Below are 23,194 nucleotides of genomic sequence, written 5' to 3'. Positions count from 1 at the left end.
CTCCAGCTCTATTCCCTGCTGAGTGCCGCCGCCTCCTCCTGCTGCTTGACTGATGGCTCCTTTGCTGAAGTCACACAGGAAGAGGTGGGTCTGGGCATAAAATAGAGCTGGAGTGACAGAGGCTTCAGATCTACCATAGCACTTCACCCTCATTTGCATATGAGAGAAAAGGTATTGCTGCACTTGTCTTAAAAGAGCTGCTGATAGATTCTCTTTAAATGGTCAAAAGTATTTCCATAAACTTCCTATTTGCCAATATTCAGCTAATGCCTCAATTCCTTATGTTGGACGCTGTGACACCTACTGCTGCTTTCCTACCAATGTCTTGGTTGGACATTTTGGCCCCATTCACAGGAGTGCGGCAGTATTGCCAAAAAACAGAAGTTAACGCTCTCTTTTGGACAGGGATTATGGTAAGTTCAATATTTGGGAATTTAATGTGCCCAAATTAGTCAGGATTTTTCCAAAAATTCTCAACCACAATGGTAAATTCCAGATAGATTGCAACTATGCTTCAGTATAATATTAAATGATGGCCAAAAGTTGAGTATCCTCCAACATGTGGTGGGCATCCCCCTGATATTTCAGTGCAGACATTATAGTCCTGTTCTTCCAATAGGAGAAGGTCCAATATATCTGCCGTAAATTGTATAAAAGGGAAAACACCTTTAAATCCTTGAAATTAAGGGTAAATTCTCCATTTGGATATCTCCAGAGTCAGTGCTTGTAATGATGTGATAATTCAGGCAGCTTTTCTGTGACTTTATCCTTGCACTAAACCCAGATCGTGCGCAGTCAGCCATAATAGTGTATAATGCAAAGTCATTTTGAGGCATTTTTAGCCCCCCTTTGTCGCAGGGGATCCAAGTTTGTCATACGTTTACATAGCGCAGAGCTCCTTACACCGTACCCCATGGTTTGCACAGAGGGGAAGAAAGAAAATGATGAAATTTTGCCAAAACCACAAGTTGATCTGAGTTATGAGGAGGCTGCTTAGTTCGAAGCCAGGCAGGATTAGTCGGGGTAGAGTTCAAGAGTCGTAGATTTATGCCTCTTCACTCCGGACCACTAAGGATATTGAGTTATTAAAACAAAACTAATTCTGCATGTCTGGAGAAGGGATGGGATGGAATAGGCCAGTATAGTACTTGGGGGGCCGGTGTGAGTGACTACGTAGAGACGAGCGCACATTGTGGTGAAGACTGACTCAGGGCCGGCGTCAGCACCCTAGGGCCACTCATACACCGGAGCATCATATATGGGGCCAATCATACACTCGAGCATCATGTATGGGGCCTACAGTTGTGGCCAAAAGTATTGACACCCCTGCAATTCTGTCAGATAATACTCAGTTTCTTCCTGAAAATGATTGCAAACACAAATTCTTTGTTGTTATTATTATCTTCATTTAATTTGTCTTAAATGAAAAAACACAAAAAGAATTGTCCTAAAGCCAAATTGGATATAATTCCACACCAAACATAACAAAGAGGGTGGACAAAAGTATTGGCACTGTTCGAAAAATCATGTGATGCTTCTCTAATTTGTGTAATTAACAGCACCTGTAACTTACCTGTGGCACCTAACAGGTGTTGGCAATAACTAAATCACACTTGCAGCCAGTTGACATGGATTAAAGTTGACTCAACCTCTGTCCTGTGTCCTTGTGTGTACCACATTGAGCATGGAGAAAAGAAAGAAGACCAAAGAACTGTCTGAGGACTTGAGAAACCAAATTGTGAGGAAGCATGAGCAATCTCAAGGCTACAAGTCCATCTCCAAAGACCTGAATGTTCCTGTGTCTACCGTGCGCAGTGTCATCAAGACGTTTAAAGCCCATGGCACTGTGGCCAACCTCCCTAGATGTGGACGGAAAAGAAAAATTGACAAGAGATTTCAACGCAAGATTGTGCGGATGTGGGATAAAGAACCTTGACTAACATCCAAACAAGTTCAAGCTGCCCTGCAGTCCGAGGGTACAACAGTGTCAACCCGTACTATCCGCCGGCGTCTGAATGAAAAGGGACTGTATGGTAGGAGACCCAGGAAGACCCCACTTCTTACCCCGAGACATAAAAAAGCCAGGCTGGAGTTTGCCAAAACTTACCTGAAAAAGCCTAAAACGTTTTGGATGAATGTTCTCTGGTCAGATGAGACAAAAGTAGAGCTTTTTGGGCAAAGGCATCAACATAGAGTTTACAGGAGAAAAAAGAGACATTCAAAGAAAAAAACATGGTCCCTACAGTCAAACAAGGCGGAGGTTCCCTGATGTTTTGGGGTTGCTTTGCTGCCTCTGGCAATGGACTGCTTGACCATGTGCATGGCATTATGAAGTCTGAAGACTACCAACAAATTTTGCAGCATAATGTAGGGCCCAGTGTGAGAAAGCTAGGTCTCCCTCAGAGGTCATGGGTCTTCCAGCAGGACAATGACCCAAAACACACTTCAAAAAGCACTATAAAATGGTTTGAGAGAAAGCACTGGAGCCTTCTAAGGTGGCCAGCAATGAGTCCAGACCTGAATCCCATAGAACACCTGTGGAGAGATCTAAAAATGGCAGTTTGGAGAAGGTGCCCTTCTAATATCAGGGACCTGGAGCAGTTTGCCAAAGAAGAATGGTCTAAAATTCCAGCAGAGCATTGTAAGAAACTCATTGATGTTTACCAGAAGGGGTTGGTCGCAGTTATTTTGGCTAAAGGTTGTGCAACCAAGTATTAGGCTGAGGGTGCCAATACTTTTGTCTGGCCTATTTTTGGAGTTTTGTGTGAAATGATCAATGTTTTGCTTTTTGCTTCATTCTCTTTTGTGTTTTTTCATTTAAGACAAATTAAATGAAGATAATAATACCAAAGAATTTGTGTTTGCAATCATTTTCAGGAAGAAACTGAGTATTATCTGACAGAATTGCAGGGGTGTCAATACTTTTGGCCACAACTGTATGTTATATGGGTCCCATCATGCACTGGAGCATCATATATGGGACCCATCATACTGTATGGAGCATTATATGAGGTCTATTCTGTATGGAGCATCATATGGGGCCCATTATATATGGAGCATTATATGGCGCCCATTATATATTGACCATTATATGGGGCCCATTCTATATGGAGCATCTTATGGGGCCCATTATATATAGAGCATTATATGTGGCGCATTATATTTGAAAGATTATATGAGGCCCATTCTGTTTGGAGCAATATATGTGGTCCATCATATACTGTATGGGTCATTATATGGGCCTATTCTGTAGGAAGCATTGTATGGGGCTCATCCTGTTTAGAGATATATATGGGGCCCATTATATACTGTATAGAGCAATATATGGGGCTCATTATTCTGTATGAAGCATTATGTGGTGCTCATAATACTGTATGGAGCAATATATGGGGCTTATTATACTGTATGAAGCTTTATATGGGGGTCAGTATTCTATATGAAGCAATATATGGGGCATATTATATACTATATGGAGCAATATATGGGGCTCATTATAATGTATGGAGGAATATATGTGGCTCATTATACTATATGGAGCATTATATGGTGCTTATTATTCTGTATGGATCATTATATGGGGCTCATTATTCACTATAGAGCACAATGTTGTGCCCATGGTACTGTATAGAGCAATATATGTGGCTCATTATACTGTATGGAGCAATATATGGGCCTGATTATACTGTATGGATCATTATAAGTGGCTCATTATTCTGTATAGAGCACTATGTTGTGACAATAGTACTGTATGGAGGAATATATGGGGCTCATTATACTGTATGGAGTACTATATGGGTCTTATACTATATGGAGGAATATATAAGGCTCATTATACTGTATGGAGCACTATGTTGAGCCCATAGTACTGTATGGAGCAATATATGTGGCCCATTATACTGTGTGGAGCACTATATGGGGCTCGTTCTGATTGGAGCACTATGTGGTGCCCATAATACTGTATGGAGGAATATACTTTCTGGTTCCTGAGATATTGTACAAGTTACCATAGATGTGACTCATGTAATGTAAGAAGTAAGTGAAATCTTTGGCATTGTATTATATCTATATTTCTCTGCCATATCTGTGCATCATGAATTGTGGTATGTGTTAAAAGGGCTCACTGAGACTCTTTCGCCCGGGGTCCACGAAAACCTGCCCTGCTTTGACTCACACAACATGTTCTCTACGGTTAAAACAACGCAAAGGCTCCAATTCATCATTTTCATCTTTTAAGCAACTTTTTTTTTTACTTGAGGTATTCGTTGCTGAATCTTCCCTCAATTTTTTAGCACATTTTTAGCACTAAAAACTAGAACATTTTGCAAAAAGTCTTAAAAAATAGTGGAAAAATATTGTGGTACACATAAAATAACTAACTAGGAAAATTGTAGGATACTTACAACAAAAAACTCCCACGGAGAAAGTTGAGAGACACATCCACTTGGATAACAAGACTCGATTTACATACAAGGTAGAGGGGCCCATATTGTTGGCTCAGGAAGAAAACATTTATATTGGACAAAAAAAATTACATATTTTGGAAAGTGATGAATCCTTTTAAAAGATCCCCAATAATAAAAATGAAGCCAATTGGAACCCATACAGGCCAAATTTTGTCATGTCTCATTTATAACAAAAGCAAAATAGTACAACTTGACCTTTACCCGACCTTGTTGGGCATCCGGCATTGTATATGAGTCAGTGCTCCTGACTCCTTGGCAGTCGAGTGGCATTTGGTCATAAGGGGACAGCAATGGGTCCCACCCTCGGCCCAGTGTATGAACATTGCTCAGGTCACACTTTCAGATCATTTACAGATTACAATATATCATGTCTCATGATGTGACTCCCGGTGGAAGGGTTTTTCACTTTCTCATCTATAATGGTAACACATTGGCACTTACAAGTGACCTACTAATCATCCAGACATCAGAAAACACACATTTTCCGGGTACAGTTGAAGACAACTACAAATTTCCAATTTAAGTCATAGGAAAAAGCATAAAGATGAATAATTCACATTCATAATGGAAGATTTTCAGATATTTTATGACACCTGAGTCATCATTGTTATATGGTAACTAGACATGAGCAGATCGCTTCGCGCAACCCCAGAACATGGTCCAGGTCAGTGGACAGGAGCTGTGGCAGTTTTTGATTCGCCTCCCTCATGTGACATCATATGTGTGACATGCAGCGTACAAGTGACGTCTTGCCAGCCTGGCTAATCATGATCAAAGCCTAGGCTCTGCGACAATAAGGAAATTCATGCAGTTCCTATCCATGGCCAGAGAGAACTGACCTGGTCCATGGAAGGTGGGATGTGCAAAACAATGATCTGCTCATCTCCAATGGCGACATATATTTAAGTCAGGAGATATAAGATCTAAAGGGTAAAAAGAGCCACAGGGCTTAGGTAACAAAGAATAGTAAATTATATTTTAGCATTCTGATATGTCATGTCTCTGGTCTCTGGGTTTGTCCAGATAAATCCCAAGATCTCTAAGATAACTGATTAGATTTCGAGTCTTATTCTTTGCAGTCAAAAAAAGCCCTCCCTGAGCTACAATTGTTCAACCACTAGAGGGAGCTCAAGCACATAAATATGAAACCATAACATTCCCTATGTATTCAGCTCCCCCTAGGGGCAGGTGCAAGAAGACAGGATATTATCATGTGTAGAGGAAACTGAGGATTTGAAATGTATAGGAAGTATGGACCATTTTGTTATAGGTAGAATTTCCTGGCTGCAACCTCTCCTCCCCTTAACACCACCACCACTAACCCCAGTGCTATCCTAAATAGAACAATGGATAAATATTACCTGTAAATAATTACAGATCTGCAGAAATATTAGATATTAACCCGTAATACAGCCCCCTTAGGGTATGCCATCAATGTCTGACTGGTGGGGGTTTGACATCTGGCACCCCCGCTAATCAGCTGATCCCACTGACGATGGTGGTCGGAACTACTCAGTTACAGAGCTGCACAGCGCCGTGCAATGAATAGTGGCTACAGCTGGGTACTGCACATCTGCCACCTATTCATTTAAATAGGAAGTTGTACCTAACTACAGGCACTATACAGTCGACGACGCTGTGCATTTCTGTAACTGAGCTGTTCCGGTCGCCTCTGGCATCGGGAACAGCTGATCGGCGGGGGGTGTGGAGGGTCATCAATGTTAAAGTCCCGGACAACCCCTTTAAGCACTACAAAGCCTATGGGAAGAATGTAAAAGTGTCACATAGCTGTTAGCGTCTTTAAAATTGGGGTTCGTGCCTGTCTCTGTTAAGGGCACCAACCCACAATGAACCGCCCCTTAAACAACTCTCCACTTGGTATAGACACAATATAATTAAAAGATCACATAAATTTGCCAGATGTACTGATACATAATGTTCTGATGGATCTCAATTGTCATCTGGGAAAAGGACGACAGTCAATGACATCAACACCAATGCCCTCATCATCTAAGGCCCGGTGCGTCAGCGTAAGGTCTGACAATGGCTCTGAGAACTTCATCCTGGTACCAAATAGTAATCAGGGTGCCATCAGCCATCACAAAGAAGGTGTCCAGATCCTCCACCAATATATGTCTTAGCGGACGGCTTCTAACAGGCGGCGCTCCGCTCCACGCGCCGGCGGTGGACCTGCTACATTTCGCTACATACTTGCAGCTTTCAGAAAGATCATTTTTCATGCAGAAAATGGAATTAAGAGGCCGTGAGCCGCTGAGGATTGCCGGCAGGAGATGTTTATTTTATTTGTCACCCTCCCCCATCATTTTTTGTAAACCACAGCAGTAAGTGGAGGCAGGGGCCGCACTCGCAGGGTGTCAGCGGGGGTCTATCTCGCTCAGACCGCCGTCCATGTGAGGGCTGGGAGCAGGTACCAGGGTCAGCAGCTGTATTTTTTGGATGTAGACCAAGTATTTGCCTTGGTTGTCTGTGATCCCCGGTGCGAGGACGCGGCTGGAGAGCCTTAATCATGGCAGCTCTGTGTTTATACACATCGGGGGTATGTGGCGGGGGTGTCCTCACATCTCGGGGTTCTGACGCTTTTTTCTGGAGCACTGACACGACCACAGACTGAGAAAGAGAACTTGTAATAATTCCTTTGTAAGTGAAAAGTTTACAAATGTTCTCAAACGTGTCGTCAGGACGTCAACTGGTGCCGGAGTAGTCATGATGGGGGATGTAGTACCACGAAGAAAGTATCACACGTGATAGACCGAGATACACCCATGCATCAGATGGCATCTAAGCTTAGATACAGAAGTCCTACAGATAGGCTTAGATACAGCAGACAAAATAGGATTAGATACATGACTCATTGTACAGTATCACACAGGATATATAGTGCTTAGATACAGCAGCTCAGTAGGACTGTATCACACATGACAGGCTTAGATACAGCAGACACAACAAGATTAGATACATGACTCATTATACAATATCACGCAGGATATACAGTGCTTAAATACAGGAACTTAGCAGGACTGCATCAAACATGATAAGCTTAGATACAGCAGACACAATAGAACTAGATACAGTGGGGTAAACAGTTATTTTATCCCTTGGTGATTTTGTCTATAATTTTAAGGGTAGGTTAATTTTAACATTGAGAGATAGAATACCAAAAATAAAATACAGAAAATCACATTGTATAAATTATATAAAATTTATTTGCATTTTGCAGTGAGAAATAAGTATTTGATCCCTCTGGCAAACAAGACTTAATACTTGGTGGAAAAACCCTTGTTGGCAAGCACAGCAGTCAGACATTTTTGTAGTTGATGATGAGGTTTGCGCACATTTCAGGAGGAATTTTGGTCCACTCCTCTTTGCAGATCATCTCTATATCATTAAGATTTTGAGGCTGTTGCTTGGCAACTCGGAGCTTCATCTCCCTCCATAGGTTTTCTATGGGATTAAGGTCTGGAGCCTTTCTCCATCTTTCCCTTCTTCAAAAGTTGGGAGGTATGATAGGGGCCGCTATGACCAGGGGGTCTGGTTGCCCAATGGATAGCAGTTCTGCCAGGAATTCTGTCACCGTGCGTACAAAAGAGGACAGAGCTTTGGGAGTAGTACTATACCTAAAAGCAATAAATAGGACTGAGCTGAAATACTGGGCACAGCTCTGACTACATGTTATATAGTTGTGTTAATCTCCTCTCACTTCTTGCAACCTACAAGTGTACAAAGATATTATATAGTCACCATGTGACTAGTGGGCCTGTGTAACTTCAAATGCCAGGGCTGAATTTTAGTCCCAGTCTGGTCCTGCATGGGGAGTTAGGGGAACAGCGTCACGTTCAACCTACCGGCAGAAGCTGATTTCTATTCTTTTGTTTTAGTTTATTTCTCATTGCCTAAATTATTTCTCTTGGAAATTTTCCTCGTCTTTTCAAAAATTTAAAAAAAAAAAAAAAAGTCTTAATACCAAAGAAAGATTTCAAAAGAGGTTTTAACCCCCAAATCCTCTTCGATTGCAGAATAAATAAAGTTCTACAGGTGATTTAAGTGACAAAATCTCATTTGATGGAATTTTACTGAGACGTAAAATAAATTTTGGAAAATTGAATTGACTTTGTATACGACGCCGAGTTCTATATAAAGAAGGACCGTGCCGACGAGCCACGGAGACCTTCCAAAAATAACAGTCCCTCCACCGTAGAGCTGTAAATATCTGCACAAAAAACGCCCTGGAAATAGAATCCACTTTGAAAACTTGTGATTGAAGTTCAACATCACTTTCTCAAATTGCGGCAATCATTAAGGCCGCGGTGATAATCTGCACCTGTGTTATAAGCAAACCCTATAATATACGATCCGGCGGGAGATAAATGACAGGAGTAACTTAATACAACGTCCCCATGACAAACGGCCCGAAATAAATTACATGCGGCCCTCACCATGGAGGAAAGGGTTTCATGAAACAATGTTGCGAAAATATACAATTCTGAAGCCGAAGTGGTGTATGGTGTGTTAGCGGTAAGTGCTGATAAGGAGGCGCTAATTGGATCTGCTTCATTTTGTATGATGACAAAGCGGCACCGTAATGAGCCATTAGGAAACAATTATTATTTATCACCACATAAAAACTAAGTAAAAGTAAATGTGTGCCAATTAATTTCATAAATAATCATTGTAGGAAAAGTAGGACCATATCGATATATATAAAATTGAATGTATGTGTGTATCACGAACCAATCACAAAGCATCTTTCATTTCACCAGAGCTGTTTAAAAGAAGCTGAGCTGTGATTGGTTGCTATGAGCAACAGTTTTCCTACTCCACGACAACACCTCAGCAGACACTGACCAGGTGGGAGAAATCTAGCATCCCCGGGAACATAAGCTCCCAGCCATTGTCTGCCCCCCAGAAAGGAGCAGAGAGCCCATAACAAAAATGAATCCCCCCCTCCCTGCCCATATTCCCATCACATATCCTCCATCTCATAGGCACATCTTCCCTCTTAAAGGGATCCCCGGTATGGAAGTTAGGGCAAATCCCTCAGTGCTCTAATTCTGACCCCAGGATTCTATTAAAGGGATCAGTGGTATGGAAGTCAGGACAAATCCATCCAGCGCTTTGGTTCTGACCCCAGGCCTCTCTTAAAGGGATCCCCGGTATGGAAGATAGAACCATTTCACTCAGCGCTCTGGTTCTGACCCCAGACCTCTCTTAAAGGGAAACCCGGTATGGAAGTTAGGGCAAGTCCACTCAACGCTCTGGTTCTGATCCCAGGCTGATGGGATGATGTGGGATATTAGGGGTAGTAGTCTGGTGGCTCTGACGGGATGATGTGGGATATTAGGGGTAATAGTCCAGTGGCTCGGACGAGATGATGTGGGACATTAGTGGTAGTAGTCCGGTGGGTCTGGCTGACGGGACGATGTGGGATATTAGGGGTAGTAGTCCGGTAGCTGTGGCTGACGTGATGATGTGGGATATTATAGTAAATGTGGCTATGTGGCGTGGGCGGGGCTACACACTCAGCTTTACATATATATATATAATCAGTATAATTTGTTATAACTAACTGTAGCTAGTTACCATGCCCAGGCAACGCCGGGCTCTTCAGCTAGTTAATGATAAATTAAAAAATTCTCAATGCAAACAAAAGATGAGGTCTGTCAGCAGCAACCAGCAGTGTTATAATGGTAATATTCTTGTACATAGGAGCAGTATTATAGTAGTTATATTCTTGCAAATAGGGGCAGTATTACAGTAGTTACTGTATATTCATGTACATAGGGGCAGTATTGTAGTAGTTATATTCTTGTACATAGGGGCAGTATTATAGTAGTTATATTCTTGCAAATAGGGGCAGTATTACAGTAGTTACTGTATATTCATGTACATAGGGGCAGTATTGTAGTAGTTATATTCTTGTACATAGGGGCAGTATTATAGTAGTTATATTCTTATACATAGGAGCAGTATTATAGCAGTTATATTCTTGTACATAGGGGGCAGTATTATAGTAGTTATAATCTTATACATAGGAGCAGTATTATAGTAGTTATATTCTTGTACATAGGGGCAGTATTATAGTAGTTATAATCTTATACATAGGAGCAGTATTATAGCAGTTATATTCTTGTACATAGGGGCAGTATTATAGTAGTTATTATCTTATACATAGGAGCAGTATTATAGCAGTTATATTCTTATACATAGGAGCAGTATTATAGCAGTTATATTCTTGTACATAGGGGCAGTATTATAGTAGTTATATTCTTGTACATAAGGGGCAGTATTATAGTAGTTATATTCTTGTACATAGGGGCAGTATTATAGCAGTTATATTCTTGTACATAGGGGCAGTATTATAGTAGTTATATTCTTGTACATAAGGGGCAGTATTATAGTAGTTATATTCTTGTACATAGGGGCAGTATTATAGTAGTTATATTCTTGCACATAGGGGCAGTATTATAGTAGTTATATTCTTGTACATAGGGGCAGTATTATAGCAGTTATATTCTTATACATAGGAGCAGTATTATAGCAGTTATATTCTTGTACATTGGGGCAGTATTACAGTAGTTATATTCTTATACATAGGAGCAGTATTGTAGTAGTTATACTCTTGTACATAGGGTGCAGTATTATAGTAGTTATATTCTTGTACATAGGGGGCAGTATTATAGTAGTCATACTCTTGTACATAGGAGTAGTATTATAGTTGTTATATTCTTGTACATAGGGGGCAGTATTATAGTAGTTATACTCTTGTACATAGGGGGCAGTATTATAGTAGTTATATTCTTGTACATAGGGGCAGTATTATAGTAATTATATTCTTGTACATAGGGGGCAGTATTATAGTAGTTATACTCTTGTACATAGGAGTAGTATTATAGTTGTTATATTCTTGTACATAGGGGGCAGTATTATAGTAGTTATACTCTTGTACATAGGGGGCAGTATTATAGTTGTTATATTCTTGTACATAGGGGGCAGTATTATAGTAGTTATACTCTTGTACATAGGGCGCAGTATTATAGTAGTTATATTCTTGTACATAGGGGGCAGTATTATAGTAGTTATACTCTTGTACATAGGAGTAGTATTATAGTTGTTATATTCTTGTACATAGGGGGCAGTATTATAGTAGTTATACTCTTGTACATAGGGGGCAGTATTATAGTAGTTATATTCTTGTACATAGGGGGCAGTATTATAGTAGTTATACTCTTGTACATAGGAGTAGTATTATAGTTGTTATATTCTTGTACATAGGGGGCAGTATTATAGTAGTTATACTCTTGTACATAGGGGGCAGTATTATAGTTGTTATATTCTTGTACATAGGGGGCAGTATTATAGTAGTTATACTCTTGTACATAGGGCGCAGTATTATAGTAGTTATATTCTTGTACATAGGGGGCAGTATTATAGTAGTTATACTCTTGTACATAGGGGGCAGTATTATAGTAGTTATATTCTTGTACATAGGGCGCAGTATTATAGTAGTTATATTCTTGTACATAGGATGCAGTATTATAGTAGTTATATTCTTGTACATAGGGGCAGTATTATAGTAGTTATACTCTTGTACATAGGGGCAGTATTATAGTAGTTATATTCTTGTACATAGCAGCAGTATTATAGTAGTTATATTCTTGTACATAGGAGCAGTATTATAGCAGTTATATTCTTGTACATAGGATGCAGTATTATAGTAGTTATATTCTTGTACATAGGAGCAGTATTATAGCAGTTATATTCTTGTACATAGGAGGCAGTATTGTAGTAGTTATATTCTTATACATAGGGGCAGTATTATAGTAGTTATATCCTTGTACATAGGGGGCAGTATTATAGTAGTTATATTCTTGTACATAGGGGGCAGTATTATAGTATATTCTTGTACATAAGAGGTGATATTATTATAGTTATATAGTTTTGAATAGGGCACTGGATTATGTTTTTCTTTATTTTTATGTGAAATATTGCCTTCTCCTAGGTTATAGAGCTAGTAATATTATTATGCACTTGCAGACACACTTTACAAGTCTCAGCACTCAGTAATTCTCCTAGTTACATGCTCCTCGGTATCTTGCACTTTGCAGCTTAATAGTGAATTATGTGACAGACATTTCTTTGTCAGTAAAGTTCACATCTGCTTTACGTTTAAGGCAAGATCTCTTCTTCTACTTCTGCTGACCCTGTTTTCTTTAGGGCTGAATATAAAAATGTATGAATCTTTACAACTAAAATCAATACAAAAATAAACAGAAGAAAGAAGCGATGAAATTATTGATCTCGGCAGTTAAACCCTGAATGGCAAACGTTCTTCCGTCCGCACATAGACAACAGCACATTTTCCCCCTACACTGATGATCTGGGTCTCATTCCTGCAATCCCTTTAGGGTGTAAACTTTATCCAAGATAAACATACTGTAAAGTCGGTCAGGATCCCAGCACACGCAATTTCTGACCCCGCACACCCTCCTCTTTAAGGGAATTTTTTTTTTTCTAAAAATTTCGCCCTCCCAGCTGCTTACGTTTAGCCAAATCCATCAGGAAATAATTATGACAACAAGAATTGTATACAGGCTAATTAACGAGCTTTTCGCCATCATTCATTCGGCACCGCTGATTGAGATTCCCGATAAGATGCAGCAATCACAAACCCAAAAAGCCTGAAGTGTTTACCAATGGCGCTGGTCTCACAAGCTTTAGTCGTACAGTGCCGCTCATTGCTCAGAGTCTGACACTCAGGGTTATAGACCGGAGAATGTGGTGGAAGTAAATGGTTTCGTGGTCCGAGGTTCAAAGAGGAAATGTTTGCGCTGAAAGACGGATGAAAGTGGAGCACCAAGAGGCGGCCAAGAAAATGACTCCCAAAATCCAACTGCTCAAAGGAGGAGAAAGAGAAGTGCAAAGTAATTTTCACTATGTGACAAAACAGAGCGGTAAAGTAGATTTATATATTGTTGATTCCAGATGAAAATGAGACGGTCGTGCTGGAGGTGATGGAGGAAAACATTACCAAGGGGTTTACAAAAGCCGACTTTTACCAGTCGCTTTATTACAGAAAGTATATTCAGATGAAATACAATTTTTAATATTACTATTCGGTGTTTAACCACAAAAGGAACTGGTTTTGTGCAAGACCCCCGGTATAAAGGAAGAAACATATTTGGGATGGAATCGACCAGGAGTGGAGAACCGTTTTTCTACCAGGGGTCATTTGGATATTTATTCCATCCTTCCTACAAAAATATTAACTTAAAAATGATTCTGCTATATTTGATCAATTAATTAACTTGCCCCTGATGTGACGGCTGGAGCGGCTTCTCTTTGCTGTGGCTGTGATGTTTATGCCATAGATAATGTTGCTACTCACAACTTCTTCTCCATTTTTGCATCTATCTGTAACTCTTTGTAAGCAAAGCAGTATGTTTTTCCAATCAGAGATTGATATTAAGCTGCAGGTCTCCTCAAAACTGAAAATTCATCGCTGCTCAAGTTACATTTATAGAATTCAACCACTGGGAGGTCTGCAGTGTATATATCACACAGGAGACTCAGAGACTGATGTTTACACTACATAGGAGACACAGACTGCAGTATACACATCCACATAGGGTTCACTGAAACTGCTGTATACATCACATAGGGGACACTGAGACTGCTGTACAAATCACATAGCAGTCACTGAGACCACTGTATACAGCACATAGGAGACACTGAGAATGCTGTATACACAAGATAGGGGACATTGAGAATACTGTACAAATCACATAGCAGACGCTGAGACTACTGTATAGAGCACATAGGAGACACTGAGACTGCTGTATGCATAACATACAGTAGGGGACACAGACTACTGTATAGAGCACATAGAACACACTGAGACTGCTGTGTACATAACATAGGGGACACTGAGACTACTGTCTACAGCACATAGGAGATAAAAACCTAAAGGTATGAACTGGGATATAAATCGGTGTGCCTGCAGCATGTAAATGCACATTCACACTGGCCACTGAACAGAAAAAAAACAAAGAAACATGATTCAATACCCTGCAGTAAATAAATAAACAATAGTGCATGAAAATAATAAAGGGTACTTAGTTAACATTTTTTTTTTATTTAAAAAAAATGCAAACACCATCCCACTGTGATAGAAAAGTGGCCAGTGTGAACATGCGCTTTACCCGCAGCATGCACACAAGTTTATATCCCATTTTATAAAGTTAGGTTTTTTTCATTCTGTTTGATCATATGCATATAAAGGTGTTGCCACCTTTTCTTTGAGCTGGGCATTATATTGATGTGATTTCCGATGGTTGTGTGTCCACTAGTTGGGCCCAGTCCTTCTCAGTCCTTACCCACATGCATGTCACTATATATTACTAATATTGGAGATAGGACTGTCTCAATTAGGGTCACTGTGAAGTGGTGGGATGGTTTTTGCAGTTTTTTTTTATAAAAAAACATGTTAACTAAGTACCCTATATTATTTTCATGCACTATGCTGTTTATTTATTTACTGCAGGGTTTTCAATAATTATTTCTGTCTTTGGTTTCATCACATAAGGGATACTGAGACTGTTGTATACATAACATAGGGAACACCGAAACTGTTGTATACATCACATAGGGGACACTGAGACTGCTGTGTACATCACATAGGAGACACAGACTTCTGCATATACATAACATAGGAGACAACAAGACTGATCTATACAACACATTGGAGACATCAAGACTGATGTATATATCACATAGGAGACACTAATACTGCTATATACATCGCATAAGATAGACACATGCATAGAAGACACTGAGACTGCTATGTATACATCATGTAGCAATCACTGGGGCTTAAGCATATGCATCACAGTTGTGCTCAAAAGTTTAGATACCCTGGCAGAATTTTTGCTTTCTTCGCTTTTTTTTCAGAATGACAACCCAAAACATCCAAATGACCCTGATTAAAAGTTCACATACCCCATTTCGTAATACCGTGTATTGCCTCCTCTAACATCAATGACAGCTTGAAGTCTTTTGGGGTAGTTGTGGATGAGGTTCTATATTTTCTCAGATGGTAAAGCCTCCAGTTCCTATAAAGTCCTGGGCTATCTAGCATGAACTGCACGCTTGAGATCTCTCCAGAGTGGCTCAATGATATTGATGTCAGGAGACTGAGATGACCACTCCAGAACCTTCACTTTGTTCTGCTGTAGCAAATGACAGGTCAACTTGGCCTTGTGTTTTGGATCATTGTCATGTTGGAACATTCAAGTACGTACCATGCACAGATTCCAGGCTGATGATTGCAAATTTGCCCCAATATTTGCTGATAACGTGCTTCATTCATCTTTACTTCAACTTTGACCAAGTTTCCTGTGCCTTTGTAGCTCACACATCCCCAAAACTTCAGCGAACCACCTCTGTGCTTTACAGTAGGAATAGTGTTCCTTTCATCATAGGCCTTGATTACCTCTCTCGAAATGTAACATTTATGGTTGTTGCCAAAAAGTTCAATTTTGGTTTCATCACTCCAAATTACCTTGTTCCAGAAGTTTTGAGGCTTGTCTCTATGCGGTTTTGCATATTGTAGGTGAGGTACTTTGTGGCATTTGCGCAGTAATGGCTTTCTTCTGGCGACTCGACCATGCAGCCCATTTTTCTCCAAATGCCTCCTTATTGTGCATCATGAAACTGCCACACTGCTAGTTTCCAGTGAGTCCGGTATTACAGCTGTTATTTGTGGGTTTTTCTTTGCATCCCGAACAATTTCCTGGCAGTTATAGACTAAATGTTTGTTGGTCTACCTGACCATGGTTTTGTTTTCACAGAGCCCCTGTCACAGTTTGAACGCTGCTGACTGGCATTATCAATTCCTTGGATGTCTTTTTGTATCCATCTCCTGTTTTATACAGTTCAACTACCTTTTCCTGTAGATCCATTGACAATTCTTTTGCTTTCCCCATGATTCACAATCCAAAAACATCAGTGGCTGGATGAAAGATGCAAGAGTCTGTCTGGATCCCAAGCAAGCACTATACAAACTAGTATAATACTGCCCCCTATGTATAAGGATATATCTACTATAATACTGCTCCTATGTACAGGGGCACAAGAGGGAAAGGGGTCCACTGTCACTTGGAAAGCAGGTGGAATTTTGCATTATGATGAGCTGTTGGGCTACAAAGGGCCCATATATTATGCTTGCACAGGGGCCTATTCTATCTGTATCCGCTTCTGTATTACTGCTATGATATTTCTCACTTTATACAGGAAGGTAACTACTATATTACAAGCATTATATGAGTTACAGTGATGAAAGTGTAGCGGTGAGAGTGTGCTGCAGGTGGTGGGGTCACTTTCTTCTTCTCTGAAGACATCTCCATTGAGAGACAGGAGATCACAGGAACCTAAAGATAATACTGCAGGCTCAGTGGGAAGTATGGAAATGGAGACATGAATTTATTTTAGTTTCTCAGTTGAAATCTAGATGGCCAGTGATTTAGTGAATATTCCTGAGAACATCCATTCCGCATTTGATGTTCAATAATCGACAACTGTCAACACCAAAGATCCCAGAAGAGAAGAAATATAGAATCTGGAACAAAAAAAGGAACTTTAGCAAATTTCTGTAACTTTCTATAAATTATTCATAAATGAGAGGGAACCCTAATAAAAAAAACACCAATGCTGGTTTATGGCATTCACCTCTCCTCCATCCTTTAATGGGAAAGTCAATCACTCCCCTAGACATAGTAGTTTTCCTTCTCTTCGAAAGAGAGTCTTGATCCACAGGCAATTGGTTTTTAGAGTATTATTTACCCCGGTATTGCTTATTTGAGGTTTAGGTACTTGGGTATTGCTTACTTGAATATTGCTTACCTGGGTATTACTTGGGAATTTCTTTCCTGGGTATTCCTAATTTGAGTATTACTTACAAGGTTATTGCTTACCTATGTGCTGCTTCCTTGAATATTGCTCACTTGGATATTGCTTACTTGGATATTGCTTACTTGCTGCTTGTCTTCATCCCCCATAAGGAAAGTCTATCCTAACATTTGTCAAAGTTTCAGTCACCACAAACTTATGCTGGTAAGTAACAAAATGAGGGCATTAAGCTTGACATGGATAAAGAATAACGGCAAAACTAAAAATAATGAGCTGGACCATAAGTTGGTTTACGTTCAAAGTGAAAGATCATGTTCACACTGTGGCTATTTCACAGATAAAACCCAAGAAGAAAGGCAAAAAACCCAAATGAGCATATACTCTACATCAAATAAATAGGTAAGTTGTAATAGTACATGTAAATAACAAAAGATACATAGTTAATGCTATTTTGATTAAAAAAATTCATAAAAGCCATCCCACTACGACAAGGTGTAACCATCGGGATGGTCTCGACCTGTCTCTAGTGTTAAAAACATACCATGTGTCAAACGAGACCAATATGGGAATAAGGGCAAAGCAGGAAAGGGACCCAACTGAGACACCCATCCACCCATGGATGAAGAATAATGAAAAGTTTTGACGATCGCTAGTATCAGCCTTGTACCCAAATTATGGAAAAATGAAGAAGAGACCACGGCCCCGAATCATCAAGAATCAAGACCAGCATTGTTCACCACGGTCTTGACGAGGGGGTTGTTGGAGTCAGATGTATCAGATTCTTTAAGACGTGGGTGCCTCTTGAAGAATCAGATGTGTCTGAAAAGTGGTGTACGCTTGACCACAAATCTTGGTCAAGGTTTCTTGCATGAGGCATGCCGCAGCTCGTCATGACTTGTACTCGTGAACATCGCTACCTGTTCCGCCCCAACACCTACCCATTTTGGCAGAGCTGGGTTAAAAAATGTCAATTTTTTTTTAACCCACATGTTCTGTCATCAGTTTTACTTTGGAGAAGCATTGTAATCGTTAACATTTGCCAGTGTCAATATTTTCCCCATTAGAGACCCGTCTCTACTCCTAACCCCAAGACAACATCTTACATTCATCCCAATGAAACAATGTTCATCTGTTATTCAGGATTGACTTTGGATGCATGTCCATGTCATATACTCCTCCTGATGTCAAGGCTAAGATATACCTTATGTGCCCCCCGCACTTTACAGTAATTTGTGGAGGTTTAGGTGGAAGCATCATTATGGATATTATTGGAACCAGCTGTATCAACAACGTGTCGGAGATACATGTGCAGATGAATGGTGGCATCCAGTCTTGACTACGACGCTGCCTCACCTGCGATGCCCTTTCCATGGCCGTAAAAGATGTTACATGAATCAAACTGTAACTATAAATGAGGCAAAAGCTTCAGAGATCTTCATTCATCATCCGGGCTGTGTGACGGTTCCTCATTATTTATTCTTCATGGTGCCTGAAGCCTAGAGCTCTACATCTCACGTCCACATCTGGTGGTGGACTCGTAGCAGCCACGGTTAAAGATATCATTTTAATTGTAATGGAATCATGTATAATAATAATCCATTATCTAAGCTTAAGGTTTAGGTCACGGTTCTGTCTACCTAATGTTTGTAACCGGGGTTCCCATCTTACTCAGTGAGTCTTCTGCCAATGAGATGATCACAAACCTGGCAGAAAGTGTTGAATTTGCCTACTGCGCAAGATAATTTTCGGATCCTGGGCATCCAGAGGTTTGTGTTTGGGTGGTCAAGTTCTAGGGTGTAACTATATTGAGAGCTGGGATTGTAGGCGCACCCAGGCCCTGCAGTCTAGGGCAGCCCAAAAGGTTTTTTTTGTAACCCATATGAGAAGGAAGCCCAGTTGGAGATTTCACATTTTGGCCTTGAGTTTCAAGATACACTGCTGGCCAAAGTAATCTAGTTTAGAAAGACCATGCTTGGCAAGCCACTGTGAAGTTAACCCCCAAGGGCCACTATGGTCAACCTTGGTTAGCGAAAAACCATCGGTGTATTTTTTTTTCCAATGCACACAATGGAGCCAAAGGCAGTGGTGTAGCTTGGAGGCCCATTAGGGCAGTTAGCCTGAGTGCCAAGATCTATGGGGGAGCTAAATGTTGCCCCTTAAACTACTGTTAAATGTGTGAGTCTGGAAGGCATTGCATTTTCTTAAAGCACTACGCATAGGCAGTGACTGAAATGACAAAGTTCATCATCATGTCAAGGCAGAGCATAGTAGCTGTTGACAAACACATCTCGGCTGCTGAGCTCTGCATAGGAAGCCTGCAACATGACAGAAGCTGAGCAGCTAATGAATGAAGACAGTGTTGAATAAAGTGCACTGCATATGATTCAGTACTGACATCATTCATTATTACGTGCTGCTTTTATATTGTATTGGTTTAACCTTAATTAGAGTTAGGTCCACAATTAGTCTTAGGGTTAGAGTTAGGTTTAAGGTTAGGGATACGGCTAAGCTTTGGGCTTGTTTTAGGGGTAGGCGTAGCGATAGAAATAAATATAGAGTTAGGTTTATGGCTAAGGATAGGACAAAGGTTAGGTTTATGGATAGGGTTAGGGTTAGATGTAGGGATAGGAAAATAAAATAATTACATACACTACCATTCAAAAGTTTAGGGTCACCTGGAAAATTCCTTATTTTTTAAAGAAAAGCACAGTTTTTTCCAATGAATCTAACATTAAATGATTCAGAAATACACTCTATACATTGTTAATGTGGTAAATGACTATTCTAGCTGCAAACGTCTGGTTTGTAATGCAATATCTTCATAGGTGTATAGAGGCCCATTTCCAACAAACATCACTCCAGTGTTCTTCATGTATTTTGTGTTTGCTAACTGTGTAAGAAGGCTAATGGATTGTTAGAATACCCTTGAAAACCCTTGTGCAAGTATGTTAGCACAGCTGAAAACACTTTGGCTGATTAGAGAAGCTATAAACCTGACCTTCCTTTGAGCTAGCTGAGGATCGAGATCATTATATTTGTTGGTTCCATTAAACTCAAAATGGCCAGAAAAAAAGAACTTTCATGTGAAACTCGACAGTCTGTTCTTGTTCTTAGAAATTATTATTATTATTTTATTATTTATTGTTATAGCGCCATTTATTCCATGGCGCTTTACATGTAAGGAGGAGTATACATAAAAACAAGTACAATAATCTTAAACAATACAAGTCATAACTGGTACAGGAGGAGAGAGGACCCTGCCCGCGAGGGCTCACAATCTTCAAGGGATGGGTGATAATACAGTAGGCGAGGGTAGAGCTGGTCGTGCAGCGGTTTGGTCGATCGGTGGTTAGAAATGAAGGCTATTCCATGAGAGAAATTGCTAAGAAACAGAAGATTTCCTACAATGGTGTGAACTACTCCCTTCAGAGGAGAGCGCAAACAGGCTCTAACCAGAGTAGAAGGAGAAGTGGGAGGCCCCACTGCACAACTGAGCAACAAGACAAGTACATTAGAGTCTGTAGTTTGAGAAATCGACGCCTCACAGGTCCTCAACTGGCAGCTTCATTAATTAGTACATGCAAAACGCCAGTGTCAACATCTACAGTGAAGAGGCGACTCCGGGATGCTGGCCTTCAGGGCAGAGTGGCAAAGAAAAAGCCATATCTGAGACTGGCTAATAAAAGGATAAGATTCATATGGGCAAAAGAACACAGACATTGGACAGAGGAAGATTGGAAAAAAGTGTTATGGGCAGACAAATCAAAGTTTGGATAACACAGAAGAACATTTGTGAGATGCCGAACAACTGAAAAGATGCTGGAAGAGTGCCTGACGCCATCTGTCAAGCATGGTGGAGGTAATGTGATGGTATGGGGATGCTTTGGTGCTAGTAAAGTGGGAGATTTGTACAAGGTAAAAGGGATTTTGAATAAGGAAGGCTGTCACTCCATTTTGCAACGCCATGCCATACCCTGTGGACAGCACTTGATTGGAGTCAATTTCATTCTACAGCAGGACAATGACCCAAAGCACACCTCCAAATTATGCAAGAACTATTTAAGGAAGAAGCAGGCAGCTGGCATTCTATCTGTAATGGAGTGGCCAGCGCAGTCACCAGATCTCAACCCCATTGAGCTGTTGTGGGAGCAGCTTGACCGTATGGTACGAAAAAAGTGCCCATCAAGCCAAGCCAACTTGTGGGAGGGGCTTCTGGAAGCATAGGGTGAAATTTCTCCAGATTATCTCAGCAAATTACCTGCTATATTGCCAAAGGTCTGCAATGCTGGAATTGCTGCAAAGGGAGCATTCTTTGACGAAAGCAAAGTTTGAAGGAGAAAATTATTAATTCAAATAAAAATCTTTTTTTCGAACCCTGTCAATGTCTGGACAAAATTTTATATTCATTTGGCAACTCATTTGATTAATAAGAGTTTTCAAGGAAAACACAAAATTGTCTGGGTGACCCCAAACTTTTGAACGGTAGTGTAAAGAAAATAAATAAAAATTATAAAGTGAAAACAAGGTTTATGGATAGGGTTAGAGTTAGATGTAGGGATAGGAAAATAATTACATAAAGAAAGTAAATAAAAATTATAAAGTGAAAAACTATACCAATGTATAACATCTTTTATTTTTTACATTTTATGTCTGAATTCAGCAAAAAGCTAAAAAAACAAAAAACTGGAAGGGCAAAACAGCAAACTGTAATTTCATCAATATTTTACTTAAAATCCAATACATGTGCTAAGTGGATAGGGATTTCTGTACTAAAAACAATGGAAGGGACTCATTGTGTGCTAACGGTTCACATGTTAGAGGGGCTCCTGGGTTTCAGGCAAGTGTCAATCTGCTACCGCATAAGCTTTTTGCCATCTAATGATAGAAGAAATATGAAAATTTGTATATTATTATAAAATATAAGAACTGATCTTGACCTATAAGAGCAGAGCTCATGGAGAAGAGCGTTCCTGACCCCGGGCACATTGCCCCTTCTGACGTTGTTCTCCTCTTTGCCGTACACTCTGTTCCTCTGTGTCACATTTTTATGTAAAGCGGCTTGTTGAATTAGTCATATCTCATTCATTTGGAAATTTGAAGCCAATGCCCCCCGGAGTATTGTGACTACGCCACGCCACAGATTACACAAGATCCCTGCGGCCCAACATATCAAAGGCTTTGTACAGGGGACACATTTATTGCATCGGAAACTCTGGCAAAGTTATGCAGGCAGTTCTGCAGCGGAGAACAAAACTAATGAAACTGTAGAATCTCACCGAACCCCAACTGTAGGACAAGGGGGGAAGAGCGCCAAAACTCCCGGGTCGCACTTTAGAAAGTTCTGCCAGTTGATACATTTTTTACTTTTTGTAATGTGTAACATATACCAGGTGTATATATGTAATTATATACAAGAGATGCCCAGGTTATACCAGATGTATATATATAATTATATACAGGAGATGCCCAGGTTATACCAGCTGTACATATATAATTATATACAGGAGATGCCCAGGTTATACCAGGTGTATATATATAATTATATACAGGAGATGCCCAGGTTATACCAGCTGTACATATATAATTATATACAGGTGATGCCCAGATTATACCAGCTGTATATATATAATTATATACAGGAGATGCCCAGGTTATACCAGCTGTATATATATAATTATATACAGGAGATGCCCAGATTATACCAGCTGTATATATATAATTATATACAGGAAATGCCCAGGTTATACCAGCTGTACATATATAATTATATACAGGAGATGCCCAGGTTATACCAGCTGTACATATATAAT

This window comes from Dendrobates tinctorius, unplaced genomic scaffold (assembly GCF_039654945.1).
Source record: "Dendrobates tinctorius isolate UK_male_01 unplaced genomic scaffold, ASM3965494v1 ptg000138l, whole genome shotgun sequence".
Classification (NCBI taxonomy): Eukaryota; Metazoa; Chordata; class Amphibia; order Anura; family Dendrobatidae; genus Dendrobates; species Dendrobates tinctorius.
Note: the sequence above shows the minus strand (reverse complement) of the source record.